This window comes from Halyomorpha halys, unplaced genomic scaffold (genome assembly GCF_000696795.3).
Source record: "Halyomorpha halys isolate HHAL.00 unplaced genomic scaffold, Hhal_1.1 Scaffold212.1, whole genome shotgun sequence".
NCBI classification, from domain to species: Eukaryota; Metazoa; Arthropoda; class Insecta; order Hemiptera; family Pentatomidae; genus Halyomorpha; species Halyomorpha halys.
The window spans coordinates 1,775,577-1,798,118 of NW_027107855.1; positions in this window are offsets into that span (position 1 = coordinate 1,775,577).

Below are 22,542 nucleotides of genomic sequence, written 5' to 3' on the forward strand. Positions count from 1 at the left end.
TTTTTTCACCCAACGCAGGGGGAATAATATAAAGAAACAAAAACAAAAAATATATCAAGTCAACAAAATAAAAAGTATACAGGAGAGGCGCAGATAATGAAAAAAAAAAATCATCACGACGATGATACAGTATAGAAAGAACTTTTAAACAACTTTATTCATTCAGGAAAAAATATATATATTTGAACCGCAGAGTGAAAGAAATAGAGATGACCAGCAAAATATGTCAAATTCATAAAACTAACACACCTTATTGACTGATTTAATATAATAGGAAGAAAGTCACATACAAAAAAGAGATTTGAATTTCTTTACTCTCATCATCACATTATAGAAGACCTCCAAAAAAATACTGAAAGAGATATCCAGAGTGAACTACAATGAAGGGAATACATATTCATAGTCACTTAATTTCATAAATTGAGTCCTTATCAAAGAATTAAGTTTCCAAAATTCATATAGGGCACAGGAAGAGGATTTTCGAGACACGCTCCACAGCATTGGCGAGGGTATTGATCTTACAGAACAAGGTGAGATGTACCGGATACTGCACAACATCAGGTTGCTGGGTGCATCACATTCAATGCATTTAAGGCCACGGCGATGAGAACTGGAGGACTCCATCTCCTTCATAAGAGAGTTTTTCACTGTTTTTGAGTAAAAAGAAATTACAAATGCCAGACTTCATATATGGCATTAAGAGGGCAGTGGGATCTTCCCAATATGACTTAGAAGTATATAAAGAGGAATAAACTTAGCGACTAAATTCTAGGAAGAAAAATAATAAAATATTTTGCTTTGTTGATTCACTTCAGACTTTCAGTTGACACTATTTCTTATTTTTATTTACTTTTTTTTCCGCATCCAAACATTCTATTTTAAGATCATTTCAATAGATTATACTAACTCGATCTGAATACAGCTAGAAAAATAATGAGTAACCTATTTATTTGAATTTCGTTTAACAAAAACAGACCCAGGGAAGATGACAAACTGTAGGACCAGAGGGGAAACTGACAATAACCGAACAGGAAAGGGGCAATAAAATAAATATTTCTGACAATAATGGCTGGAGGCTAACAATTATCTCATTCAGGGGGAACTTCCTCTTCCAGTCGTTGGCTATCAACAGGCCAAATGGTTTAATGAAACACCTTAATGGTTCAATTCATGAATGGATGGTCAAGCAAACAGATTAACATCAGTATATCTTGGAGTGGGGGGAGGGGGGGAAGAGAAAAATGATGATACTGAAATATACATTTATTAAGTATTATAACTATAATGATTCTGACCCAGCTATCACCACAAAAATAAAATAAAAAAACTTCAGTGTAGTGCAATTTATTTCTTTTTTTTTTTTAATTGATATAAATAAAACTGTATCATAAATAAAGAAATATGATACATGACAATGAAGGAAGTGACACGCTAAATGGAAGTATGAATTAGGAGCTAAAACAATCTTTTCACAACATACTCAGGTAGATTATAATGAATAATTTAGGAAGCAAGATTAAAACAAGCTTTAAATTATTAATAACAATAATAAAAACATTTAAAACACTAAGCCTTATTAGAAAAAAGCATGATTCGTTCTGCTCAATTAACAAGAAGAATTAACATTTTCAGTACAAAGTTTTTTTAAATATCCGGTATAAGTTAAAATGATAAAACATTAAAATATCATACTTATCATTAATTTTTTTTAGAAAGATTATTAATAATGAACAATCCAGGTCATAATTATAATATTATTAACTAGTCATTATTGTTGTAAATATTAAACTTTTTTATACCATATTTAAACATACAACTAAACAATTCAGAAACAAAAAGTAATTAAACAAGAATTTATCTTACACAGTCACTATTTCTGCAAGAATGATGTTTTACATACCTGTAACAAAAAAACAAAAAAAAAAATTAGAAAAATATGTATACAAAATTTAAATGTTATAATGCATATAAATAAGTGGAAAAAATGTATTTATACTTTAGAAATTAAATTTTAATTATGTATATGGAACGATATTAAAAAAAAAAATTCATTTGTTACGTTTAAAATCGGATTTTGTAGAAACTAAAAAAAATGTTTTAGAGAAACGAGCTTGTATTTTTTGTTATTGTTAATAAATAACTCAAAAACTACGAACTACACAGAATTCAGTAAAATTTGGAATCAAAATGAGCTCTATACGACCAATACTTTTCAAGATACAGACAACTCTTCAAACATTGACTATTTTCCTCAAAAAGCAAACAACTTTAAGTACCACCCGACATCGGCAAGCAGGAGGCACCGGGGAGAGCTGGGCCTACCGGACGAATGCAGAGTAAAGTTAGTTATTATTTTGTGAATTATTATCAAGAAAATGTTTTCTACGAGAACATTCCTAAGGAACGAATTTCAAGTAAATTACAACCCATAAGACTAAATAGACCTTTTAAACTTTAAAAGTTGAATTTGAGATAAAAAAAACAAACTAAGTTGTAATTATTAAATATAACAGCGGAGGTACTACTCCCTCTTATGCCTCTCGTAACATTTGAAAAATCAATCTATCAACTCCACTGGTTATCTGTCATCTCCACTGACAGGTGCGTTATATCCAAAGTTCTATTATGAAGTTAAAAAAAAAAGTATTATTCTAACTCAATCCATATGAAACGAAAATGTAACAAGAAGAAATGATTGTGTTCAAATTTAAAAATGAGCCCAAGTGATAATTATTTATTAAATCCAAATAATGTTCGACGTTGTTGGTTAAGAAAACTTGCTAAAATAAATTGTGAAAATTTTAATAGAAAATTCTGGGTATGAAATAAATTTGTATTATTCAGAATAAAAATATGGAATATATATAAACATATTCTAAAATTAAGATTAGTTTTCTATAAGAGGGAGGGAGTTCTACCAATAAACAATCACTTCTAAATTAAATCTACGATTAACTATTTCTACATTTCAATTTTATATCAAGATTTAACTGTTTGGTACAAAATATAAATTTCCAAATAAGGAAAAGATTCAACAACATACACATCTGAACAACTTTGAAAGGAAACAAAGGACAATAGAAGAGGCTTCGTATCAACCCGAGGATGGACTGCCCGATGAAGAAACCCAAGAACCCCCCAGAATGACAATGGCCGGCAGCCAGGCAATCAGAACTTAGGAGGAGAGGGGGTGCGGAAAACTCGCCTAAAGGAGTTTTCTCATAGCCTTATTACCATTCACTTCAGGAGCCTTAAACTTAGGGCTTTACTTCTAGGATATCCTTCGAACCCTTATTCAGTATTGTCCGCGCCTTGTTCAGGTCATTCTATACATAAAAATATGATTTTATGGAGTCCCATATCTACTACTAAAAAGAACCACAATCAGGGGCAAATCTACTGTCCGAAAGAAAATGTGTAATAGCAGATGAAAATGTGTTATTTTACATGAATAAACATATTTTTCGCGTTAAAAAAAATTATAAATGACTGATTCAGTTTTATAATTAATCTTTTTTCCCCTTAGTGATAATTCCTTACTTTAATATTTCAGTATTTTTCCAAATGTTCAAATTTACTTTTGGCTTATCAAGAAATTTTGACTATTTCCTAATTTTTAATTTTCCTATTTTGTTAATTACAAAATATGTTGATCATCTGCCATTTACAGACATTTCATTCTCTGTCTCATTTTTTTTTTTTTTAATATGTTCCAAGTACCTTAATATCTACCTAAAAAAATAAATACAAACAATGGGATTGTTTCTTTAGTTAGTTATATTTTAAATGGTATTATTTCTGTATATTTGAAACTTACACTAAGTTTTTATTATTTTTTTTAGGTGGTATTTTTTTTCTTTTCTATTATAAACAATGATTTTTCTAATTATCATTTTTGTTATATTTTTTAATTACTTTATATTTTAGTAATTTTTACTCACATTTTCTTTGGTATTTTTGTTAGTAAACACACCCACACAATATGCGTTTATTGTACAAAAAAATAAAATAAATTATTGATACCTAAAAGTTTAATTGGGGAACTACTAACCAATTTTTTTAAAAAAGACGAAGACGAAATTACAGTGTCATTCCTGTTGAACAATGAGTTCAACAATGTGCAAATAAAATCATAATCGATATAAATAAGAATAACTAAACAGATATTCAAAATAATAAATAATAAGTTAATATAGGCACCGACAATTTAAATGAATAACATCTAAACATAGATAATATTAAATAGTTAGGATGCATACAATAAAAAAGTGCAACTAAATATAAACTTATAATTTCAAAACAAATACAGAATAAATAGAAAACTGACTTCGATGGTTACTGGACTTCTGAGACTTGCGAGTATGATAATGATTTCTGCGTTATTTGAACCCAGGCTTCTCATATTAAAACATTTATCACCCGCAGGGCACCTGGACGATTCATTCTGAGCCACGCACAATGCGGAAATTTAATAACTGCATAGTTTTGTAAAAAGGAGAGGAGTGGCAATTCATCATAAGTGTCGTTTGAGCGTTGCTTAAATACGCAATTTTTTTTTTTCATCTTTTGTATACCTACTTATATGGTAAAGAAACCACAACAAAATGTGATCGTGGTTCCATAATTGATTAATGATTCAATAATAAAGTACAAAATAACACTAATAGTCTTGTAGGAAGATCGTTGATTGATCGTCTGTGATATATAAAAAGAATATGGTCTCGGTGGGGTCAAAATAACTCAAATAATAAATTTAACAATTTATTATTATTATATAATATTATTACAAAAATTTATAGTGAGCCAAAATTTTATCCTACTCTGCAGGGCTTCGCCAGGGCTAAAAAAGATACAAACAACTAAAATAATGTAAAAAAGTAAGATACTAAATAACATAAATTAAAATTAAATTAAATTATGGCTAAAAATAAACAAAGTATATTCAATTACTTTACTTTACTTTATTTAATTTACTTTGTTATATAAATTTTATATAATTATTTTAAATCATTTTTAGCCATACCTTAGTTTACTTTTATTTCGTACTATCTATTATCTTACTTTGCAACATTATTTAAGTTGTTTGAATCTTTTTAGCCTTGGTGGGCCACGCGAAGTGGGGCGAAACGTTGGTTCACAATAAATAGTGCATTTACTATTTGAGTTATTTTTACCGCACCCGTACGGTTTGTATTGGCTAAAATTTAGCAGACTAGTTGTTCTTCCAAATTGACTATTGTACTTCTTAACTCCTGTAATTGGTGATCCATATTAGGAATAAAAATAATTAGTGGTTATACTTGTAGTTTGTGTACTTGTATATTTGAACTAATAATATCAGACTTAATTATGAAACATGGCTCACACATTACATCATTAAAAAGATCATAACGAATAAAATGCAACAATTAACGATTTTGTACAGTTAGTGTATATTGTGATAATATCGAAGAGTACAAGTTCTATTTCATAAAAAAGAAACTGAGCCATACTCAAGCTAAGCTTGATTTAATGATAAAACGTTTTTAGTTGTAGGTAGGTATAAATAATAGTAAGCCAGAAAAAATATTAACTTCTTGAATAAGAAAATTTTTATGAAAGTAACAATAAGTTTTTCTCTCATGAACATTCATAGAAAATTTGAGAAAAAGAAGTGTTCGCATTAAGTTAACGAGAATATGAGAATCTTTCGGTTACTCATGTTGATTGAGGTAGATCAATTTACTGAATCATTCTTTCCTTGATAAAGGAGCTTTTTTGTAAATTGCATATAGTTATTATTGTTAGTTAGATTATTGAAGAACTTTCCAGTACGATGTCAGGTAAGATTTTGTGAATAATTTTTGACAGTTCGCCTAGAAAAGGTTTTGTTGCGGCAACCATCATCTTGATTTTCTTATTTTTTAGTTTCTTGCACTACATATCTGCCAAAATATGTAAGTTTTCATCTTCAATTGGCTAATAGATATTTCTCCTTAAATGTCAGTAAAACTATTTGCTAAAAATAAAAAAACTCTTGAACTTTTAGTTGATTTATATAAAACAGGATGCCTCTGTAACTAGTGATCTGTGGTTGGCACCAAACTTTTCTCTAGTTTTTACGTTATCCTTGAAATTTTACTGAAAGTTTCGTCATTTAATAGCTACCAGCCAAAAACTGACAAAAAAATCTAAATGTTTTATTTCTTTGAAATTAGAGTTCGAAACTATTCATGGCTGAAAACCCAATTCCCAGACTATTGTAGATTTAATATACTTTCAGGATGGAATATATTATGATTGTTTGGACATTTATAAACAAAACTCTAAGAAAAATAAATTGAGATTTTCTTTAAGGTGCGGCTAAGCAAAAAAAAAACTCATTAAATAATATTTTTAAAAAATCCCTACAGGAAATGGTAATGTTTCTTTTCATCCTATAAAATAAATATTTGATCAGAACCTTTCTAATTAAGTAATTCAAGTATTATTCAAAATAAATTATTTTTATTGTCAAAATTAAAAAAAAAAAAACTACTTATAAACACTCTTTAGTAAGATAACAATTATTTAATTGAGTTTCTGTTGTAAACTATGGTTACATCAAACAGCCTCAAGGGGAATAGATTAAAGAAAATATCTTTTGAGATGGGTAAAGTTCCATCTCGGGTGGAAATATTTCCAGTGAAGAACAACCCCCAGGGGCCGTTGGGGCTAGGAGAAATGAGACCCGGTCTAGTGAAGTGCCCCAGGCTCCTATCTTCCATTACTCTCTTTTATCGGCATTGTCCACTTCCAGCGTTAACGCAATAGCTATTTTTCGACTAGAGTTTGAAAAGACTTATTTCGAAAGGGTACTTTGTATTCCGTTCGAGAGCGAATAGAGAAGAGGATAGATAAAGTACTACTATGAGTCTTAATACCTAATGTCCAGGCAATACAAATTAACTCAAAAATAAGTCGATTAAAAAAAAATTAAAACATCTCTACTCCCATTAGAATTATCACTATTCCTAGCATAAAATAAAAATTTGTAAAAAAATCTGAGATAAAACATAAATGAGCATTAATAGAATAATTTTTCAATGGAAATAATAACACATAAATGAGTAACCAAACATTAAAAAAAAATTAATTTGATAACTTAAGAAATATAAATAAAGAAATAAATAAACTGAATTTATTACCACTAGAGACGGTTACCCCATTTTCAGTATTAAATTAACAATTTTTATTCATGAAAAAAATCACTCTATTATTTAAAAACGGTTTTTAGTGATGAACGTTTTTTTTTTCTTCCTCCTGCGTTATTTTATTGTTGCGTAAAGCTCTTTATTTTACTTGTGACCACCGAGTATTATTTTATCTTATATATAAGATGATATACAAAATGATGAGATAAAGACTGGGGTGCACCCAGCTAATATAAAAATAATAAAATGAACTAAATTAACCATTTTACATCATAATCACAAATTTTAGCAATCTCAAACCTTCTACTGTTTTTAGATCGAATTTCATACGCGTTTTTGCTTTAACTTGCTAAGAAATATCTAATAAGAAGGAGTATTTCTATCATCCGAAATTTCGAATCCAAGTTTTTAAGGGAAATATACGTCTTAAAGCCCCGAGTTTCACTAAATGGCCTGTTTGTAAATTATCAGTCTAGCTCAAAAACGAAAAGTTGTAAGAAATTTAAATTACGAATTTAATGCGAGAATTATACGCCTGGAATACAATAGAGACTTCAAAAAGTTTTGGTCGCAAGTGCTAAAGAATTAGTATTTCGACGGGAAAGTAAAAACGATAATTGGGACGCAAACAACTCTTTTCAATTCTATGAACAAGTCTACTTTTGTTATATTCTTCAGAAATTTAGGGTCTTCGAAATTGGGAAGCAATGAAATCAGCGCAACCGGTTTTTTTTAAAACACCTTCGCTAGTGAAAGAATAAAGCAAATTTCATTATCCGCATTGAAACCGGGCGCCATCCAATCAAAATTTTCACCCTAAAGAAAATTATAAACTATTGGACGAAATTGACTCACACCAGACGACCGACTACCTAAGCAGTGCTTGAATAGGCTACTCTCCCTTTATTCAGTGGGAAGGAAAAATAAATACAATTGGGTATCCCATCAAGGGAGACTAAATCATTGGTCGCGCCTATATACGTTTTACACAGGAATTTACAGCTTGTCTCCGGGTGAATTGATAATACAAAATAATGACATAGAAAAAATGAAAAATCATAGCTTATCTCTGGGTATTAATGACGCTTTAAACACCATTAGATTGATATCAAATTTTAATATCACTACTCCGAAACCTGAAGTCACTATTAGAAAACCAAAGATTTTACAATCTGAAAAAATAATTTGTAACATATATAAGAGTCGAAAGAATTCGTAAATTAATTATAAATAAATGTTTTACTGTTTCCATGCATTTTTTAAAATATATATTTACTTAAAAATCGTATTATGTGAGTGCCGCACCACTTTCTTTTTTTTAAAATTTAAATGATAGCTAGTTAATTTTCAAGCAAATAAACTTTGAAAAAATACTGTTTGTCACAAATATTCAACAATCAATAAAAAAATTAAAGTAATAATTATTGAGTAATTATTAGGTTAAATGATTAACAATGACCTAAAACAAATATGTTATAAACCTATTTTAAAACACTTGATAAGAAAGCATAGGCTAAGTACCAATTTTTATCTAAGAGATTTGAATTATCTACTATTCTGTGACATTGTCTCTACCATTCCCAATGAACGCCACTGTATAAGATTTGAATACAATTCTACTGAAGACAATAAGAAGGTTCTAATCTCCTTAACCCATCGACCCTTGATAATAACTATGAGTTTCTTCGGCAAATAGGCTCCTCCTATTGGAGGAAGAGGGAGGTAATATTGTCCTGAAAGGCCAGCCTCTATCCGGGGAGGAATTCGCCCTCCCTGAAATTCCTCCCATTCACCGAGCTGCTAAGGAGATAAGAACATCCACTTAATAAGGCGTTGTGTTTCCCTGAACCCCAACAAGCCTTTATGTAAATTGACTCCAGGGGCTAGAGAGGTTTGTCCTCATTTTCAAGCTAGCAACGTACCTCGCCTCGCGTAAATGTTAATACTGTTCAACAAAAGCCCTGCAATTTATTCATCCCTGCTAGCTATTAACAAGACAATGGGAGAGAATGCGGAGACTTTATCTCGCAAGATGATGTATGTATGCGGGTCAGTAGTGTGCCAAAATACTAATTTTACACGATAAGAAGAGCAATGACGGAAGAGCGCTAAATTAATATAGTTTTAAATTTTATCTGACGATTTCATTTTCTGATTAAATTAGTAAGGCCATTGCTGGAAGCTCTATCTCGCTAATTCCACCGATGGATAACCATAAGCATGAACTACACAAGTCTAGAAAATTTAGAAAATCCATAACATTTTGAAATGTTTAGAAAAAAAAAAAAATTAAATATTTTACTTGAAAAACTGCTATAGCGCCCTTACTCAACCTCCACTAGTTTCCAATAGCATTAACTCAAAAAAGATAAAATCACTGGAACAACGAATGAGTTATGCTTCACTCTCCATAAAAGGACAGATAAACTTCGAACATAAAAATACCCGGGTTTAGAGTAAACATATACCTTTCCTTTATTTACATCTATTTAATAGACATACTCAAATATTAAATTTAAAAAAGGTTCAATTTAACTAATAATTATAGTAGTTCAAAATAAACATTATATTTAAAACAAACATTGTATATAATTTTACCATTAATTAACCCTTGTCGAAGGATTATTTTACTTTAAAACGTTCCTCTCTTTTATAATGGAAAATTATAAATAAATTTGCGTCTAAATTGTCTTTTGCTCTAAGATTTATTAAGATTTCTTTTGTTATGCTGTGTAGGCTTACCAGCTTTGGATACTTTCCGAACTCAGATTATAATTCTTTAATCAAATTACAACAGTATTAAATTGATGATTGACGATTCGAATTAGTCATCCATGAGGTTTATTAAACTTTAAGGTTAATTTACATTATATATTTTTACCCTATTTACTTATTTTTTTCTGTTTTTCCATTAATTATTTTTATTATATAAACATTCTGTTTTAAATATTAATTAAATATTATTTTTAAATATTAATTAATAATCATTAAATTTAGTAATATTTGTTGCGGATTGTTGCGTTGGACCTGTCGCGGACTATCCGTTGAAGCTGAATGAGCTGTGGCGTCATCGTAGCAACCTCGAATATGCAGCGGCACCGGTTCGATAGTATCTTGGGCGACTCAAAACTGATTTCAAGGCGACCACACGGAATTGAAACCTGACCATCCTAAACTTGTTAAAATAGGTCGGATTCCTATAGCACACGACTCCGCCTATGTCAGAAATGACCAGTTAGTGGTAATAAAAAAAAAGCCTAATCTTTTAACCATATTATATTCCTGAAAAGTTTCAATTTGCCTAATAGCTATATTTAAAAGAATACAAAATGGTTATTATATTTAAAATAAAATATAGGTTATATTTGTGTCATCTAATTTTTAATTAACCTTTGTCTGTGAATTAATGGGGAATTGAAAATATTTCCATCTTCTTGTAAGGTGAAAAAGCTTCCGTCCATGTTTTCTTTTGTTTTAAATTTTCAAATACAAGGGAGGTGCCCCCTGTCCTCCAATGGGCTCAGATCGACCTCTATTACAAATTATAACTCAATCAAATGAAAAATAATTTTTTTACGACCCATTTTTATTACTAAAATATTTATATACAATAAAAGATATATATTTAGTGGTTTGTGTAGCTTAGGATTCCAGTTATTTATCAGCAAACTAATTTTTAAAATACTTAGATTTATAAGTTATAAAAAGTAATACAAATTTAATATAATATTTAAAATACAAGATATATTTTTACCATCTAATATTAACTAATGAGTTATTAATTATTTGTCTTCTGTCTTAAGTGTAGTTATGTATACAGTGGTTGCGTGCTTACTAGCTTTTAATACTTTCCAAAATTTGATTTCTATTTCTTTATCGCAAAACCAAATAGTTAAAGAATGAAAATATTTGTTTTATACAGCAACATTTGACAGCCATAAGGCTAGGGTTGAATGTCAGCAAGCATCTAACTAACTAATCAAATGTATTCTATTTTCGAAAAAGCCCCACTTAAAAATACCATATAAATAAATAAATAAGCTTTTATGAATTAGTACAACAATTGTATAAGGAACGCAGAGGGGACAAAGATATTAATCCGAGAGAGGAGAGTAACAATGGCTACAACGTATTGAAAATATATTTGGTTTAGGATTCTATTAAACTAACAATGCTGAGAAGGTGCAATGCTTTCGTTGGGGAAGGACAAGTAGGAAGAAGACAAATGGGCTGCAGAGGAGCACAGATCGATTGCAGTTTGGAGAGTGGGGCCTCACAATACAATGCCCTCTCTCAGTACCCCTACTAAGAGCTCATGGGATCTGCAATTCAACAAATTGAAAGATTCCAACACAATCTTCATTATATCAAACATTAGCCAAACAAGCACACATTACAACAGCGTTTGGCCAATTAGGACAGAAAATCACATCAATACACTGGATAAATACTAATCGTAAATATATACTGAAACATAACAAACAATGGAAAGAAAAATTCTGAAGTAATTTGTACAGAGAATTGAGTTTGTAAAACCACAGAAAGAAAGAAAGGCAATGCCAATAAAAATAAAAAGGCAAACAAACCAAGTACAAGTTAATGTTCCGACAAGGCAAAAGAAGAAATAAAACGTTAAACCAATAAAAAAAAAGTAAAGTTTTTAGAGAAAAAAAATAAGCAACAGGGAAGTTTTAATGAGTCCAACTTTAAATACTAGAACAGTAAAGCGAAGGGTTACTTGGATGAATGTATTTCTACTGCGAATGGAATGTCTTCTTTATTAAAAAAAAATAAATAAATGAAATTATTCTGTTTTTTATTTTTATAGTTTCATTGAGATATTTTATAATGACTCCTCAAGGATGTTTTGTATTCATGAAGGCATTTAAATCATTGCAAATAAGTAAAAGTAAAAGTGTGTTAAAGATTTTCACTCTTTCAGACACCAAGCAATACATTTAGTTGTGTCTCTCTGTAGTCAAATTGGTGTTCTGGCATAATCGATTAAATGTTTAATCCAATTTTGATGCCGTTTTCATCGATGATATCTAGTTATTTCCTTGTGAATATTATCGGATTCCGTTCACTACTTTCGCTTATATATGTGTAAACGTATTCTACACGGAACAGCTTGAGTGCGAAAACGACCAGTAAAATTTATCCCATAATTGGAACAATGTTTATAATTAATTACTGGTTGAATTACGCTTACGCATGCCATAAACATATTCTCGGCGCACTATTAAATCCATAATCCCTCCAAAAATTCAGCTTCAATGTTGAAGATTAGTCTGGATATGGCCTAGTATATTCCATTAACTAATTTTGCTCGCTCGCACAAAAACTTTTTCTGGGACACACATATGTTATTCGCAAACAAAAATGGTTAAACCGGAAGTATTGAAGATTTCGTTACCTAAAGAAATATACAGAATAAGGCCAATTTTCAGGTAAAAAAAAAATAAAACGTGAAAAACGATTATAACAGTGAGGAAGCTAAATTTAGCACACGTTTTTATTTACTTATTCTGATTTATAATTATTAGCATAGACTTGACTTGAATGAACAATGACTTCCAATTTTAGAAAATATCTACAATTTTCATTTAATATTCGTATATACAGTTCAAAATCCATAATATTATAGACAAATAGTTGCAATGTAGACAAACAAAATAAATAGCTCTATTGAGAAATAAAATATCAATTAGCACAAAATACTACTATTTTTTTCAAAATTTATGTTCTTGTCCCAAGCCCGATATGTTTTATTTTTGGAGCTGAATATGATTGATTTTTATTTCTATGTGTGATACCAACTGGCGAAACTACAAGCGGAAGTAATCCACAAGACGAGAAAGAATGAAGCAAATGCGATGATCTCGACAACCATGCTACTATAACGGCGTAAGCCGAAGACAAGCTATTTATATGAGCTCAGTAGATCAGAAAAAGCTCTACGGCAGGTAAAGAAGGCTTGTACCAATATCACTAAGAAATTGGAGTGGCTGATTACAGTGAGTCCTAAGAGGACCAACTGTATTATTTTCTACTTCTAGAAAAACACGCACTCTCCACCTAAAGTCTATAAGGTAACAGGATGCGAAGATAGACCAGCAGCCAGCATAGTATATATGGGGGTCACCCTTGATAGACACCCGTCGCTAGCTCACCACTGCAACAAGAAAATCAAGTTGGTAAGCTCCAACAGTTTCAGAGCAGTATGATTAGACGTATAGTGAGACATACTTTGCTACAAAGAAAAAAGACGGACCACATAAAACCCAACACTCGACCTACCAACTGTGACAGAATTTATCATGAGGCATATCAAATTATTGATAACCTCCAGTAATATACAAACCCACTATTCAGGACTCTGATATCGACAGGACGGCCACAAAGATGAACAGATTCAGTTTAGACTGAGGATAAGCAACTAAATTATTTCCGAATCAACAAATCTGGTAAGCACCGTCACCATAACACTGACACAAAATACTCAAAGCTTTCAAGACACTCTTCAAATATATTCATATTTATAATAATCTTTAGTAAAAATAAGAATTTGGTTGAATTCAAATCCTGCTAGAAAAGAGCAAGATTGATACAAGATATTTCTGTGAATATAATTCATTAAAACTATACTATTCTTACAATCTTACAAAAGAATATTTTATGAATAAATTTGGACATTGAAGGTAGAAATAACGAATGATGAAAAATAATGAATGATTAAACATATGCAAATTTTTAAGTTGATGTATTAGTAAACAAATGTTTTAGAGCGATATATTTATAAATATTTTTATGTTTGAATTTTAGACCAAGTATCCTGAGGAAGGAAAACTCCGAGAACTAGATTCAACAGTGTGAGGAAATAATCAATTTTTTAAAACGAAAAATTTCATTTCACTAAAATAAGTAAGGTTTCGAATTATATATATCAATTGGATATATTATGTTAGACTAAGGCTTAAAATTCAGCAACTATTTTAGAATGTATTGTGAGGTTTTAAAATTGATATTATTACCGATAATAGCCAGGTTGGCTAAGTTGAAACTAAATGGATTTCATTTATTAAAATTAATAAATATTATATAATATTAATAAGGTACCCATAATATTCTTTATACTCTCGTAAATATCAATAAAAATGATTGTACTTATGATATATCGTTTAATTTTACCTTACTGTAGATCAATATCGAATAAAAATGGTTACTTTGAAATCGAGATCGTCGACAAAAATACAAAGTTGAATAACCCTGGATGAGAAAACAAAAGTGGGAAGAATTCCCTCCGGTAGGTTATTGGTATACTATAATAACACTTGTGAGGAAAATCAATAGCCCAACTTAGGGGTGTTTGGAGCGACCCCTCGAAAAAAGAATCCATCTTACTTTATAAAACTCACTCAAACTCCTACCCATTAATATTGAGACACAGAAACTTGGTTTTAGGATTATTTAATAAAGATTATGATTTTCATGGTTGATAAAAACATTCATTTAGTAATAATAAAAAAGCCGAAAGACAATATAAAATCTGACAAAGATTTTACAATAGACGTCGACACGGAGGGGCACAAGGAAGTTTCTGAACTTCTTGCATTTTAATATTCTATAGTCATTAACCTAAATATTACCTATACAATATGTGAATAAATGTACAGAAGAAGAAGATTTGATGGCACACCACACCTGTGTTTGTAGTGTGTCTAAAGGACAGGGTGACTCTGTCACTCAATGGATTAAGTAGAACAAGGGGTCCATTTTGGGGCCTCAGGTAGCCTTCAACGATGACCATATATAAAGGAGTGATCTTGGGTATCCAGATATACTACGCATCCCCTGCATGGAGCCGAAACCTCACGCAGACACAGAAGAGGAGACTGGCCACCATACGGAGAATGGCTCTGCTGAGGGTCACGAAGACATACAGAACGGTGTCACATGAAGTGCTGGCCGGAGCAATGCCCCTGGACCTCATCCTCAGGGAGGATATCCTTCGTTTACGGGTGGAAGGAGATGGTGGGCCCTACTCATTCCACAATGGGAAGGGACCGAATCGGTGAGCCACAGGAAGAGGATAAGCTGACCCAGACTGAGACCAGGAGGGCTGGACCAGCCTGGCAACTGCAGGAGGCACCCAGACGGATGTGGACCAGGAGGACCTACCGGACGGATGCAGTGGACAAGGTGAAGCCCCACCAATAAGGCCCTCAACCTGGGAGCGCTGGGCTGCACCACTGTAAAAAATTGTTACCAATAATAATTAATTTATAAAATAATAATTTTTTTTTATTTTCAGGAGCTGTAAGCATGCGCAAACCCCAGGACACTACTCTATTGCGACCTATGCGAGAAATGACAAGGGAGGAGGATTAAAAAAAAAAAATGGACAGGTTATAATGAGACCTCATTCAAACGAAAATAATGATATATAAAATTTTCTAACAGAAGTTTAGAGAATTAATAAAAAAATTGGACAGTGTTGAATTTCCTCCTATATTATAATATTGTAATATCTGTAACTCAGTAGCAGACTACCGTAAGTCGCCTTAGGCCAACTTTTTAGGAGAGCACAAAAACTGATCCATCACGGCACAATCATAGTTAGGACTTACGTTCTTACAAGCCTCAGAAAATACAAAAGACGATTTTTCAAGTTGTTACAGCATACTGTAGAATCGAATTCTACATACAATGATGCAATAACCTGAACATCATAATATTGGGACTTACATTGCCTGGTTCCGAGGTGCAGATATAGTTCACTAATCTTCGTCCCCCCAACAGTGGTAAATCTTTTTTACTAAGGGCACAAAAAGATTTTTTTTTATAAAATTACATTGTAACTACAGTACCGATACTGTATCTTAAATATATTTCTGAGTACTAATTAATTAGATAAATATTTTAAGTTTCATTCCTGCAGCTAGCAGAAATATCGAGTCAATTTTGTTTTTAAATAATGGAGTAAAGGCTTGAAATCCGAAATAAGATTTCATCAACGTTATTCCAAAAATTAATTCCGTGAGTGGGTTAACAAAGGTTTGGAATAAAAAAAATGAAATACTTTTTGAAAACGAAAATTGAAAATCAGTCCCAAAGTGTTCTTTTTCACATTATCAGGCTATAGGTATTTGTTAAAGATCCTCTAAATTGGTAAGCCATATTGAATGTCAACCAATAAGCATTAACGAACATATCAATAATATTACTAATTTAATAACTGGAATAAGTTCAGATAGAAGAAATTAAATATATAATGTGTTTTTTAAAAAAATAATAAATGTTTCAGTTTTGTTATGACTCTTATACTGTTATACGAGTCACCTATACAAAAAACTGTATTTTTTCCTTTTTTAAAATGGATGAATCTATAATTTATGTTAATGTTATATAAAGTGTCTGCAGATTTACCAACATTATGACACCTAAGATATAATAATTCACAATAATCAATACAGGATTTTTATGAAGGATGATAACGAAATTTAATCGAAACATATTATCAAATCTTATATTTGCTAGAATGTGAAACATTATTTCATAACGAATTTGATATCTAATTACTATTGCTATTGTGATATTACTATTTTGTTGATATGGTAAATCATAAAAACAACTGATTGAGGTGTTTCCCATGAAAATTCAATAAATTTTTTCTTGAAATAAAAAATTATCATTGGAGCTTCTCAAGTAGGTAAATTAAATTTTTGGATTGACTGGAAGATTATTTTATTTGTTAAACACGTCCCTAACACCAATTTCTGAGGAGAAATTTTAATTTTTGATATAAACTGAATTTTTAGATGAAGAATTTTTCAGTAAAAAAAAGAAGAAAAATACTGGATTAGTGGATAAAATAAATTTTAACTTAATATTCCTCAATTGTATTTAACAATTCCTATTCTTTGCATAATACCCCACCTGAATTATTTTTAGAAGTAAATTTTTTTTATTAAATATTATTCATATTATATCATCATATTATATTTACATAGATCTTATAAATTTGTTATATTTGCGTGGTTTCAAATACTTCGTTATTATTACATACCCCCACATTTTTACTTATTTTAAAAATACAAATCTATTAAACAATTTCTTTTGGAGATTCTCTGCTGAGTGTCAGTTTTTGAATGTTCAGATTAATAAATATTAATTTTTATAAATTTTAAAGAAAACTAAGTGTTTCCCCTGAAATGAGATAATTTCAGAGGGAAGCACAAACCAACATACTAGAATAGAAGTGAAAAGAGGAACGAGAATGCGTCAGCTGCAAAATTCATTAACTGTTTGATTAGGAAATATCATAATTGGCTGCGATGACATAACGTCCTTAATTTGTCTAATACAGTTGGGATAACTAAGGCCGTCCTGATGGGAGAGCACCGCCATTATAATTATATCAAGTGGTATAGAACATATTCAACACCATAACCCTTAATCCACGCGTCATAGGAACGATAATAAATTTTAAAAATGCATAATTTATTCTTATGATTGTAATTATAAAGTATCACTAATTAACGGGATATCATTAGATCAATAAGTGATAAGTATGGCTTGAGAAGCAATTACGATACACGATACAATCGGGGGCCACGAGTGTCATGAAGGGAGGGGCCTCAGGAAGATCTGGTAACATATTTTTGTGAGAAGTAATTGTTGGAACTATTTTGTTAATTATTTTATCTGACAATTTTAGGTGTCTTAAAGGGTTTTAGGGGCAATTTATAAACAAAAGTTGAGTCGCAGCCTTAACAAACTCGCAACCGTAGCTGTCTGTTGGTTCATATCCGGCCTGGAGGGATTGTTCGTAGCAGCCCCATAGAATTAAAAATATATATATAAAGGGAAAAAATGCACAACAAAAGTCGCTCAAAATTAAATTGGTTCAATTTCTCGTTTGGTGATTCATGGATATCTATGGGTTAGGATTAGGACAGCTTTATTAGCACCCTTAATGATAATGCGATTAAGAATAGTCTGAGAAATAGAACACAATATCTTCGTGTTGACGTTTATCCTCAAATAAACCTCAAGTTTTTACTACGCCACATTTATGTTATTTGAATAATGCTACATGTTTTAAAATTAAAATGCACAATACAATATAGAATACATGAAATATCGATTTATTGCATTTGAGTACCTTTATTTCAAATAACCAATTAGGTTAGTTTACATGAAATATATGTAGAATAAAATAACAGTTGACGTACTTGTTATTTAAAAAATAATTTATTTAATTGAGCTTATAATTTTTTATAATAATTGCATGGAATGTAAAATAACATTTGAAATATAATAGACAGTTATCTTTTGTTTAATTTTTTCAGGCAATTATAATAATTTAACGATAATTAGAGGATATGAATAGAAATTTGCTACGAATACGAAACGAGTGCATTTCAAGTAATTAGAAGAATGATAGTTTAGTATATTCTAGAGGATTAATAACAACGCGGAGAATACATTGGTTGGTTGCACACCACACCGTACCGTTAGTCAAGAGATAGCAATGCAGATGGGTTCTAGCTAATTAGGAGTTCCAAGTGCTCAAGTTGATGTTTATTGAGTCTAAACGCCCTTATGTATTCAAACTGTGCCATGAAGGATTGTTATAGCTCAACTCACTTCGTTAAACGCTGTTTTGCTGTTTCTATCTTATATGCAAATTGAGAGTCAACATATTGTACGCTATGTAAGTAATACAACACGTATGCATGCCTCTGTCGTGGTATAATCCATTTATGAATTAAAGTAACGTAAGTATGACTATTAAAATTTGAATAGCTTTAGTTATGACTCAAAAAGTGAGATGTATAAATAAATAATAATTATTTAAGGATTAAATAATAATTATTTAAGGATTAAATAAATACCCTGTTAAGAGAGATTTAGGAGGGAAAGAGAGTAAGGGAATAGCATAAAGAGAGGAGATATGATGATTAAAAACATATCCTGTAAACAGAGTGGACATAGTATCCACATTTTCTGATTTTCTCAGCGGAAAAAATTAACATTCTTAGTCGCAGAATATTTGTGTAGATGCCGGGCGATCACAAGTGCTATCTACATTCGATACTAAAATCACTGTACTATAACTTTTTAATCTAAAAGCTTACTTGGTTAGTTGGTTCCTTGTGTTGTTGTTTTTTTGTAAATTTTTCTCACTTTTTGTTTAAGTTGTTATTTATTGTCTCTGAAGTAGTTTATATAATACTTTTGTCAATCAAATTATAGTAATTTAAGAATTGTCTGATACGGAAGAAAACACAGTCAAGTATTCCCAAATGTATGCCCTGGTGTCGCATGGTAAATATTGAAGTAAGAGAGAAAGAAGACATCGGTGATGTTAACTGTAAACTTAAATGTAGTAATGTAAGCAGCTCTAAATAGACTTCAGCGATCCCTAGCAGGGTGGAGTTGTATTTCTCCCGGACAACAGCAATAAATATTAATTATCCAGTGAATTATCTAAAATGAAGAAAATATAAAACTAGGGCTTGCATATTAAGCTATTTTTATTTCTGTAGCGTTTATTTTTTATTTTCTCCCTCTACTTTTTATTTATTTTGTGATTTTGTCATACGTTTACTTTATAATGTAAGGTAGGAAGGGCAATTAACTCTTCAGTAAATAGATACTAAAAATAGCGGAAGTTTCGATTTAAAAAACAAACAAACTTATTTTTGGTTTTGTCCAAATGCATATGTATAGATTATATACTAAGAATAAGAAGAAACGGTCTAGGCATATATTCATTAAATACTACACACTAGTATTTAATGCACACGGAAAAGAATTGAACCATAATCAACTACAACAAAACTGTTTAATACTTGATCATCTCTAAGCATAACTTGGGTGAATTTTGTCATAAAAAAGGTATTATAAGCAACCACTATAACCAATTTTAGTTTAATAATATAGTTCTTTTATAATACGCATAATCGAGCTGAAAAACATTAATTTTAAATAAACGTTTCATAACAAAAATGTTTAAGTTTTAAAATGTACCAAAATTAATTGATACCCATTGTTGAAAATTAACTTACAGCTTTTTTTAAAGCTCTTAAGAACAAAAGGAGAAAAAATACATTCTCTCAAGCACTAATTTACAATTAACATTCCCAACTCGATGAAAAATGAATGAATTAATGAGGCTCCTGCAAACTGAAGTTTTACATAGCAAAATGAATGGTAAAATAATTTTATACAAAGAGAAAACATGTTTCCCTGGATTTGAAAAGGGCAACACAGAATATTTTCACTTTTAACGTAAAGAAAACGTAATGCAGGACAAATAGTCTTTTGTGACACTAAGGACACTTCCCACTTAGAGGTCTCAAGGAAAGCTCCCAGAGAAAGCCACAGTATAAAAGAAGATATTACAGTCAAGCGAGAGCATTCCCGGCGATGAAAGGCCCAAAACCATCTGCGGCTGCCTCAGTATAATGGTTCCCGGGATGGTAGCCATAACACCAATTCATTTGATCATCTAAACGATCCTGTGCTTAAAAGACCGAACATGGTGGATAATCCCTGAAACTTTGTGCAATAGAGGAATCAAGAAGAAAAAACGATGTGCCACAGTTTCTCTAGTTATAGATTATTTAAGCTAAGTCAATTAAAATTTAAAAATTAGATTTCTAATAATGCCAGTAAACCATAGGGAAAAAATGAAAGACTTTTCATTACTGTATATTCATGTTTTATAAAAAAAAATTACTATACAAGTTCTCAATCAATGGAGCAGTCAAAAAGAGTTTTGAAATGTTTACGAGTGTTAAATTTGGATATATTCTATTCAAAATTATGATTTGAATGACAGGATAAAACAAACAAACACTTTGTTCGGATAAGGAAATTAAAAGTACCTAAGAGCTATAAATGCCGGCGGACATACACATATCTTTGCTTTGTTTAAATAGAATCACAGTTGACCAAAAAAAAAGTTTAGATTCTATATTGAATGGGACGTATTCAAAAGATGATACTGTAGACTGGGGTTAATTTGGGAATGGAGAAATTTGTACTTGCATCCTCTTAAGAACTGTCCCAAAACTAGTAAAGTTGTCCAAAATCATCCACAGATTCAAGTACGAGTATAATCCATGGAATAGGTCAAAGAAAAAATACTTTTTTTCAGACGTGCCAATAAAGCAAAGCAGGGATATGTGCACCCTCACAAGAAGCTAGAAATCAAATATAGGACCAAAATTTACAAGAAAAAAAATGTATCCGGTATAAAAAGCAATGCATTTTTGAAAAGTTTTTAATTTAAAATTAGATAAATTAACGCATGGATAAATTTATATTGCAAATATATTACTAACAAAATAAAATATAAATTATATAAAAATGTATTAAAAAGCAACATACTTTTAGCATACAAAGAAAATATAGACCAACTGATCAAAAATCGAAAAAGTTAGAATAAGATAGTAAACAGTTTACGATATCTCCCAATAAATAACAAAATTCAAATTCATCGTATGAATATATAGGTTAGAATAGATATGAATCATTTAATTTATAATCATATTGTAGTATTAACCAATGTAAATTTTTTTTTCCAAACAAATTAAAATTTTCCAAGGATATTAAATAATTTGTCGAACAAATTCAACTGCATGCCTGACCAACTAAACATTCTGCAAGACGATTTCAATACTTTATAATATAAATTTAAAAGTTTTAGAAACATATTACTTTGTTTTTTACTAATAATTTTTAACAATATTTTTTTTTCTTTACTGCCTAAGTTTATAAGCTATAAATCAGTTAAAAAAAAAAAATTCCGATTCCTTTTTTAACATTTTCATGGGTGTAGGGTTCATTTATGTTCTCCCCTCAATGCCAGACACTACAGTGGAATGAAAGACTTCCCTGTCATGGTATATTCTATGTATAGAACGATTAGGGAAGCTATTAACTTTTCTGATTCAAAGTGAGAATGAACTGAGGCTCAATCCTAAACTGAAACGAATTCACCACTGCCTGATATCAAGATATCAAGAGATTATAGTGACCTAAAATCACTATGTCATTAGCGATTTTCAGGTAGAAGAAATTGAAAGAATATTCAATACATGTGAGGAAAATACCTACAAAAATGAGTTATTATTTTCTGTTTCATTTCATCAATAAGAAAGTACTAAGATTCCACTGCAAATAATACATTAAATTCAAGAGAAAAAAAATATAAAAATAAATTTATAATTAAAACATATATGCCATTGAGGGGATTAAAAGTAGTGTGAGTTACTCTGTTCCCATCAAAATTAATTTGCATATAAAAATAATTAACTAACCAATTACTGAGTACATTAACCGCGAATGCCCTTAA